The sequence below is a fragment of the Ranitomeya imitator genome, chromosome 5 (assembly GCF_032444005.1).
Source record: "Ranitomeya imitator isolate aRanImi1 chromosome 5, aRanImi1.pri, whole genome shotgun sequence".
NCBI classification, from domain to species: domain Eukaryota; kingdom Metazoa; phylum Chordata; class Amphibia; order Anura; family Dendrobatidae; genus Ranitomeya; species Ranitomeya imitator.
Genome location: NC_091286.1, coordinates 523,435,055 through 523,444,951, shown reverse-complemented (window position 1 = coordinate 523,444,951; position 9,897 = coordinate 523,435,055). Strand labels below are relative to the sequence as shown.

Below are 9,897 nucleotides of genomic sequence, written 5' to 3'. Positions count from 1 at the left end.
GGGCTGCATTGCTCGCGAGGGTATTGGGCTTCCATCTTAAATAAATAGGGGATAAGTTTTATCTATAACTGCGCCGCCAATAAATACAGTTTAAAACTACGTTACAAAAATATGCTTTACAGGCATTGATAATATTAGACCGCAAATAAAACAGTAAACACCTACTTTTCAGAGAGTAGCGCAACTGTTCAGAGAGAAATTACCACCCACCGTGAACACACCTACAGGAAACCGCATTATACGGCACCCGTGACTAATTGCGCGCACATGTCAGATAACAATGGCTGTTATGACCCAGCCATAAGCCTTTCTATATTAATTATGTCCCACAAATATTGCTTATACAGTAAAACTATATTATACAACGATACTAAATATGCAGCTATCCTCCAGTATAAAACTAACTTATTAGACAAATAACCCCCTTAATTATGGTTTTAGAGATGCATAGTTAAATATAATTAAGCATTTGCGAATAATAACACAACTGTCTTATATACTTACATTTAGAATAGCTTGCTTTTTTTAGTCTGGTCGGACTTCTGGTGGTTGTCTGATGTACTTAGTGGGCCAGCCACCTGTATTTATCCTGAGTGTCAGAAACCAGCTCACCTGTTAACACCCAGTTACGCCCCCACCACACACCGGCTGTTAACACCCAGAACACAACCATACATGCAATTAATGCATGTATTAATCCGATAGCCGATAATGGGCCTGCTCTTCATCTCATCATGGGTAATTAGGAGCACCTTTTTGCTTTTAGATAGGGAAAAATGTCATTGTAACACGGTACAAAGATATTTATCTTTCATGCATCACATGTAAGAAAGCTAAATATATATATATATATATATTATCTATGTTAATATATACTGTTTATGGCGTAAAACTATAGCATCTATTAACTATTGTATTACACAAATTATGGCATAATAAATATATGATTAAATTAATAAAACAAATAATAGCGGTAGCCATCAATATAATACTGAATTATTAATATATAGCGGCATAAGTCTTGCTATATTAATTTACACCGCAAATATGTTTATACCGTAAAACTATATTATACTATATCAGTTGCTTTAATCCTTTGTATGTAAACACGAACTACGCGCAATTTCTCATACAGATACTGACACGGAGACATCTGACGATATGGCTGAAAACTGGTGTGTTCCCGAGCCACGCGATACGCTGGGTTCAGACGTGGAGATCATAGATGTCAAGAACCCTGCAACTTCAGCGAAACCCGATGCGCCTAAAAGACGCGGCAACTCGTTACGCCGATGTTTCAAGAATAGAAAAGGTATCTGTTCACTTGAAATACAGTCGATTCTCACTTTTGTGTAATACTCATATTTACTTACAGCTGTTAGCTAACTGTCAGAAAATTCATTTTTGAATATATATATATATATATATATATATATTCTTCTCACTGCTGCAGTTTTGTGTAGAAAATCAATTCTGTGTTCGCTAATCGTTATATTCTTACTTACACCCGCTAATCTAGTTGCCCGGAAAATACAGCTTGAAAAAGAGAATATTCCCGCCTCTGCGAGTTTGAGCATTGCGCCGCCCGTTAAACCAGGAGCTGATGTGGGACAATTCCCGCTTCATACTTGTAAGTATATATCTGGACTGTTCTATACAGGTTTATGTAAATATTGTTACAATGATTTCATGGATACCTGTCCCCATTAACTTTTCAAATATTACGTATGATCATAGCTATGCGTCGCCGTTTAGCTTTTCCAATTTTGAGCCGTTTCGCGGCTAACCGCCACTTGTATCTTTTCTTTTAGATACGTCGCCTCTTCAACAACGAGTTTTGCACCGGCGTAATTACAACACTGAAGAGAATCAACCACAAAGAGCTAATACGGCGGTGCGAACAACATCTCTCTCGCCCATCTGTGTTGTGGATCGTGATGAATGCTACGCTGCACCAAAACAACCCGGGAATCCAAGCCCCAAGATTTCACATCAGAAATATACGAACGTTTCAAGAGAGAAACGTGCAGCGCCGAACGCTAAGCCCCGCATAACTCGGCCCGCCAATAGCACAGACGCCATACCTCAAGTTACGCCTGAAAACATAGAAATTGAACAGCTCTCCGAGGGTATGTGGTCACCCACAGAGCCCCTCAATATACCTGTGTGCCAGACTGTGCAATCTGCAGATACTGCTCTTGCAGACTCTTCTAGCGTTTTTGCCCCTGTATTACCTCTAAAGAAACGAACCGTATCCCGACGCCGTGTAGGTAGAAAGCAGAAAGTTGCTGTACATACACCTTACACAGGTCGTCCTTCGTGGGATGCTGACCATGTCAAAATGTTTACTGACATGTCTGCGCAGTACGCTCAAAGCAAACTCGCACAGATGGAACTAAAATCTTTCTGCGATACATATGAAAGACTGTTAAATGCGTGTCCAACACATGACATTACCGAGGAGCTGCGTGCTTTCAAACTAAATCACCCCTGATAAATCTAACTAAAGTCTTTTAAATCACATACAATGGTTGTCATTTTTCATAATATGTGCGTGTTGTGTGTTGTGTGTATTTGTCAGGCTCCGTCCTTTGTTCAGCGTGTCGTTATCAGATTCCGCAAAGATGCATTTGTCATCATTATGCTGTTAGCTAACTTAAAATTTGAGCTGTTGTTTTATTGTGAGAAATAATTACACTGCCATGTAAATACACGCCTAAGGTATACGCAGAATTATAGATAGCGTCGCCAGCTGGGAAATTAATTGAGAAACGAGTCCAGTGGTAACGCGCCGCGAGCTGCAGTAATTCAATATAAAATGACTATTTTCATCATGTGATAAAATAATTCAGAATTAAAGAAAGCTGGAATAATATATGTGGCTGTGTCAGCGCTAAAATAGAAAAATGTTAGTAATTCAATATAAAATGGCTATTTTCAGAATTTGACATTACCGCTTGCTATAGCGTTATTTTTATAAACATGTGTTATCCCCGAATCAAATTAACAATAGCAGACATGTTGTGTTATAAAAGCATAAATAAAACTGATAGAAATGCACAAAGAGAAATGTTATCCCAGAATAATTAATATGATATTCTGCCATCTAGTGGCCATGATGGGTAATTGGTTATGCTACACATTTCTCAAAGAAATGTCTTTGTAAGCCAACAACGAAATTTTACACAAAAAAACAAGAAAAACAGTAATACATGTGCAGCAGTAACTTAAAATGTGTTCCCAGAATCAAATTACCAATATCAAACATGTTGTGTTATAAATGCCTGAATAAAACTGATAGAAATACACAAAGAGTGCAGAAGTGTTATTTCTATAAAGATATATTGCCCGGTTTCTTATGTATGTCCAGTTATTTTCAACAAAACAAGGATAGAGTCAAATTATAGACAGCACATCCAAAGTGCATAAAGATAATAACATAAATAAGTCCTAAATGTCTATTTCTTGTGTGTGTGTGTGTGTGTGTGTGTGGGTTCTGTGTGTTTGTTGTGTGTGGTTCTGTGTTGTGTGCGTGTGTGTGTGTGTGTGTGTGTTTGTGCCTGTCTGACCGCGATTTTACACAAAAATATTAAAAGTCTGTATATGTTAGATGTCTTTGTATAAAAAGGAGTCAAATTATAGGCAGCACAGGCTCCTGTAAAATTAATAGTGTAAAATTAATATGTGCTAAAATAATGTAGAATTAATGAAAGCTGTAATAATATATGGGAATGTGTCACTTTTATATTCGTATAAAACACAACGCTTCTTACATGACAATCAAACAACAAAAACAAATGAAATGTGTTATAAACCACGTGTAAAATAAATACACGACTAGGCTATATTTATAAACATGTGTTACCCCAGAATCAAGGCCACAATAACTTTTCTTTAAGCCGCTGACCCGCAGTTGGAACTAAAATCTTTCTGCGATACATATGAAAGACTGTTAAATGCGTGTGGGGCGAAGAAATATGTGTTACATGCGTAGTGAATTGCAAATATATTCTGAAGTGTATGGCATTTTGAGAAATGTGTGCGTGTTGTGTGCTGTGTGTATTTGTGTGTGTGTGTGTGAGTTCTGTATGTGTTGCGTGTTCTTTACAGAACCATAAACTTATAATAGCAAAATGTTGATGCCGACAGCCGCGCACAGATGTATTTTTGCATTATTTCACAGTGCCTGATGAGTACCGGATGCATGGTTGGTTGAGAAGCGCCCGTGGGTGCAGAAGTGTTTGTGGCCCGCATATTAATAAAGTACAAAAAATCCCTGACCTATGTGGTCAGCATATTAATAAAGTGCAAAAACATGATAACATAAGTCCTAAATGACTAATAACCGCATATTAATAAAGTGCAAAAACATGATAACATAAGTCCTAAATGCCTAATAACCGCATATTAATCATAAATAAGTTCTAAATGTCTATTTCTTGTGTGTTGTATGTTAATAAAGTGCAAAAATCACTGACCTATGTGGCCCGCATATTAATAAAGTGCAAAAATCCCTGACCTATGTGGTCAGCATATTAATAAAGTGCAAAAACATGATAACATAAGTCCTAAATGCCTAATAATCGCATATTAATCATAAATAAGTTCTAAATGTCTATTTCTTGTGTGTTGTATGTTAATAAAGTGCAAAAATCACTGACCTATGTGGCCTGCATATTAATAAAGTGCAAAAATCACTGACCTATGTGGCCCGCATATTAATAAAGTGCAAAAATCCCTGACCTATGTGTTCAGCATATTAATAAAGTGCAAAAAACATGATAACATAAGTCCTAAATGACTAATAACCGCATATTAATAAAGTGCAAAAAACATGATAACATAAGTCCTAAATGACTAATAACCGCATATTAATAAAGTGCAAAAAAAAAAAAATCCCTGACCTATGACAAAAAGCTAATATAATATAAACCAAAGATATAAAAAGAATGCTGAATTTTTACTAAACAGGCTGCTGCAGAATAAAAATGTCACAGCATGGAATAATAATGCTGAATTTATTTTCATAGGATCCGTAATACCAGGGTCTAACTTACTGGATTTGGTACGTAGTACAACGCAGAGCCATGCTCTGAACAGTAGAAATTTACCGCCGGGTTGGGATTCATTTATGCAGGCTATGGCCGAACTAAATATGGCGTCTACAGTTGTGGGTAACACCGCTACTAGGAAGCTTTTAGATGAATTAAAAATTACCAACAGTGAGACACGCTCTGTATCTACACCGCTGAAGTTAGCGGCGGCTCCCCGTACAATTCAATCTTTACATTCCCCGTCATTAGGTTCCACACGTGGAACTCTGCTACCTAAAAAAGGTCTCTACCGATGCTGCAAACCATGTGGCTCACGATGTAAAGAATGTACTGGCTAAAATGCTGTACTCGCCTTGTAACGCTATATTAATTATTTTGTAAGAAGTGTAATTGTTCATTGTACTATTTTAATGTTTTTACTTTTTATATTCTGTAAGAATTTTTTATAGTGTTGAAATGTCTTTGAGATGCTGTTTTATCGTGAGAAATAAATCTTTTAAATTTTTTTTTTTTTTTTTACAATATCGTGTCTTTGGTTTTTATTCGTATAAAACACGCCGCTTCTTACTTGTGTTGTAACATTGGGTCATATTATAACTTGTGTTGTGACATTGGTGCATATCTCTTCTGTGTATATAAGGCAGCCACAAGGATAAAACCTGCTACAATGTGAATAAACACAACTTGCAATGGCCTCAGTAGATAACAAATAATTTTGCAGATGCCAATTTTAATGTTTTTACTTTTTATATTCTGTAAGAATTTTTTTATAGTGTTGAAATGTCTTTGAGATGCTGTTTTATCATGAGAAATAAATCTTTTAAATTTTTTTTTTTTTTTTTTTTACAATATCGTGTCTTTGGTTTTTATTCGTATAAAACACGCCGCTTCTTACTTGTGTTGTAACATTGGGTCATATTATAACTTGTGTTGTGACATTGGTGCATATCTCTTCTGTGTATATAAGGCAGCCACAAGGATAAAACCTGCTACAATGTGAATAAACACAACTTGCAATGGCCTCAGTAGATAACAAATAACTTTGCAGATGCCATCTTCAGGACACAAAAAAGAGAAAGCAAATATCAATCCAGGTACAATACAAGTACAAATGTGTTATAAAACAAAGTTCTGCTTCACAAAGATCACCAAACAGCATGAGTTTGTACAAAAATATCTGCCCCTCAGATAACACAGCTGTTTTCTGAGAAAGCTAATACAAAAAACAAATAACCTCAGATGCCATCTTCAGGACACAATAACTTTTCTGTTTGTGAGAATAAACATTTATGGGGTACGCAAATACAACAACAATTGCTTGACCTAGGTGCTATAAACCTCTGACCCACAGTTAACCTAATTTAGGTAATGTTCACCATTTAGTTAGTGTTTGAGAATACTTTTCACATAACAGGATGTAGGATTGCATACAGAAACATCAGCCCTATTCACTATATGGATACACTGTGAATAAAACAAAAGCTTACAGAATCAAACTCGGGGATACGTATAAAATCTATTATAAAACAAATGAGAAAGGTGTTATAAACCACGTGTAAAATAAATACACGACTAGGCTATAATTATAAACATGTGTTATTCCACAAAATACGGGAATAATATCAAAACTACAACAAATTAAACTATATTAAACTATATCAAAAGGGGGAATCAAACAAGGAGGGACAGCTGGATACCAGCCGTCAGACAAGGGGAGGGGAGGGGTTACACACTTTGATACACTTTGATAGGGGCGGGGCACCTGTCAGATTGAATTTGACGGATCATGGCTATTATACACTACTATTATGGTCAGGAAGATAATTCCTGGGTTTTTGCCTCTGATGTTCATGCTGCCGATCTAGTTCGTGCCTTTCATTTGGCTCGTCCTGATCGGCCTGGGGGCTCTAGTGAGGGTTCGGTGACCCCTCCTCAAGGGGGGGTACTGTTGTGAATTCTGTCATGAATGGTACTTCGGCGAGTTCTGTCCATGGACTCCCTCTGGTGGCTGTGAGTGGAGCTGCTGCTTCTGAGGTTCCTTCCACAGGTGACTTCGTTTATTCTTTGGCTGGCTGCTCTATTTAACTCCACTCAGATCGTTACTCCATTCCAGCTGTCAATGTTCTTGTACTGGTTCAGTTCGCTCTTGGATCTTTCTGGTGACCTGTCTTCTCCAGCAGAAGCTAAGTCCCTGCTAGTTAATTATTTGTTCATTTTTTTTTGTCCAGCTTGCTATCATGATTTTGTCTTGCTAGCTGGAAGCTCTGGGAGGCAGAGTGGCACCTCCGCATCGTGAGTCGGTGCCGAGGTCTTTTTGCATACTCTGCGTGGTCTTTTTGTAGTTTATTGTGCTGACCGCAAAGTTACCTTTCCTATCCTCAGTCTGTTTAGTAAGTCTGGCCTCCCTTTGCTGAAACCTGTTTGATTTCTGTGTTTGTGACTTTCATCTTAACTCACAGTCAATATATGTGGGGGGCTGCCTTTTTCTTTGGGGAATTTCTCTGAGGCAAGGTAGGCTTTAGTTTCTATCTCTAGGGCTAGTTAGCTCTTAGGCTGTGAAGAGGCGTCTAGGCAGAGTTAGGTACACTCCACGGCTATTTCTAGTGTGTGTGATAGGATTAGGGGTTGCGGTCAGCAGAGCTCCCACTTCCCAGAGCTTGTCCTTTGTTAGTTTAACCATCAGGTCGTTTCAGGTGCTCCTAACCACCAGGTCCATAACATCTCTCTGTCTAGCTTTCCCTCTGTATATGTATGTGTGTATGTGTATGTGTGTGTGTATGTGTGTATATATATATATATATATATATATATATATATATATGTATATATATAATTTTTACCATCTTTCATTTTTGTAGGAAGCAGCTGCTGCTGCAGCAGAAGAGGTGCTTCCAGAAGAAGACTGAAGGGGTGGAGAAAGACCTGGATCGGGATCACAATTGGTATGTTTCTTTCATGCATCGCGAAACCACACACTACACCCAACACATAAAAACAAAAGATCCTTACAGAAAGAACAATGCACACAACACATACAAACAGATCATTGGACACATCACACAACATAAACAGAATGATCATTATAGATATCAAAATGTACACAACACATAAAAAGGTTAACTACAAGCACATCATTTTTATGCTATTTTTATGCTAATTTTTCTTCTAGAGTTCGGATTCTGGTGCTCAATCCAGAGGTCCTCCGAGTGGCTCTCAGGGTCGTTGGCGTGAGAGTCGTGGCGGCTGTCATCGTGTAAGCAGCATTTTTTTGGGGGAATTTTCTTTATGTTGTTTTGAATCTAGTTTTATTTATTTTTTTGTCCTTTATTAAAACAGGCTTCACAGTGTGCTCCTGATTCGGATGGTGAGGAGGTCAGCATCAATATTGACTGTTGTGAATTCTGTGGCAGAGCTCCCTCCTGTGGTCACAAGTGGTACTTCGGCTGATTCTCTCTGTGAGCTTCCGTTGGTGGAGGAGAGTGGTACTGCGGCTTCTGAGTTTCCTTCCTCAGGTGATGTGGTGAAGTCGTTAGGTGCTGCTCTATTTGGCTCCACCTGGTGCTTTGATCCTGGCTTCCAGTCAATGTTCTAGTATTGGACCTGTCTCCTCCTGGATCGTTCCTGTGGCCTGCTGCTCTGCATAGCTAAGTTCCGCTTTTGCTATTTTGTTTGCTGTTTTTTCTGTCCAGCATTGCTTATTTGTTTTTTCTTGCTTGCTGGAAGCTCTGGGACGCAGAGGGTGTACCTCCGTGCCGTTAGTTCGGTACGGAGGGTCTTTTTGCCCCCTTTGCGTGGTTGTTTGTAGGGTTTTGTGTTGACCGCAAAGTTACCTTTCCTATCCTCGCTCTGTTCAGAAAGTCGGGCCTCACTTTGCTAAATCTATTTCATCTCTACGTTTATCTTTTCATCTTTACTCACAGTCATTATATGTGGGGGCTGCCTTTTCCTTTGGGGTATTTCTCTGAGGCAAGGTAGGCTTATTTTCTATCTTCAGGCTAGCTAGTTTCTCAGGCTGTGCCGAGTTGCATAGGGAGCGTTAGGCGCAATCCACGGCTGCCTCTATTGTGTGGTTGGAGAGGATTGGGGATTGCGGTCAGCAGAGTTTCCACATCTCAGAGCTCGTTCTATATTTTTGGGTTATTGTCAGGTCACTGTATGTGCTCTGACTTCTATGTCCATTGTGGTACTGAATTACCAGATCGTAACAATTGACCTCCTCATCGATCTGATCCGAGACAGGGAGCCACTGTGAAACATGGGTGACCGCCGCCATGCTAATGTCATAGTGACCCGTTGACTCTGGGAGCAAGTATGCCAACAGCTAGTAGACAACTGGGAGGATGTTCGGGCCCAGAATCAAGAACATAAGTATACACAGTTCAGTTATGTTGATGCATTCTAAGTATTGTATCTTAACCAATTTGTGTTTCTCCTTTTTTTACAGGTTAGAGGATTGTGAAGCGGTGGTGGTCTATCAGGGATCACTTTAAGAAGGAATTCAACAAAGAGATGCGGGCCCCAAGTGGTTCTGGAGGACGCAGGAGCAGATAAATATGCCCAAGCCCCGTTGTTCCTCAGGAGAACGATGGTGACCTGAAGGTAAATATTACCCACCATATGTAATAACCAATGTTTTACATGTCTAACCCTCTTTTGCTGTTTAAGCCAGGGCCATGCAATATCAGTATATTAATTATATTTTTTTCTCTTTGTTCCACAGCACTGTCAGGAGCACTCAGGAGCCTGCGGCTGAGTTGAACCCTTCAGGGGCGATCCCTCTGGAGTCCACCATGAGGGACACTTCGACAATCCCGGCCCCTCTGCACCTTCCCACTCTGCACCT

At 39.0% G+C, this 9,897-nt stretch overlaps 1 long non-coding RNA gene across 1 annotated transcript; it reads left to right on the top strand.

Annotated features, from left to right (window-relative positions):
* Positions 1-1,205: 1,205 nt before the first annotated feature.
* LOC138680858 (uncharacterized) lies at positions 1,206-1,847 on the top strand. Its single transcript, XR_011321813.1, has 3 exons — positions 1,206-1,312; positions 1,520-1,630; positions 1,812-1,847. It is a non-coding gene; the product is annotated as an uncharacterized lncRNA (long non-coding RNA).
* Positions 1,848-9,897: the final 8,050 nt, after the last annotated feature.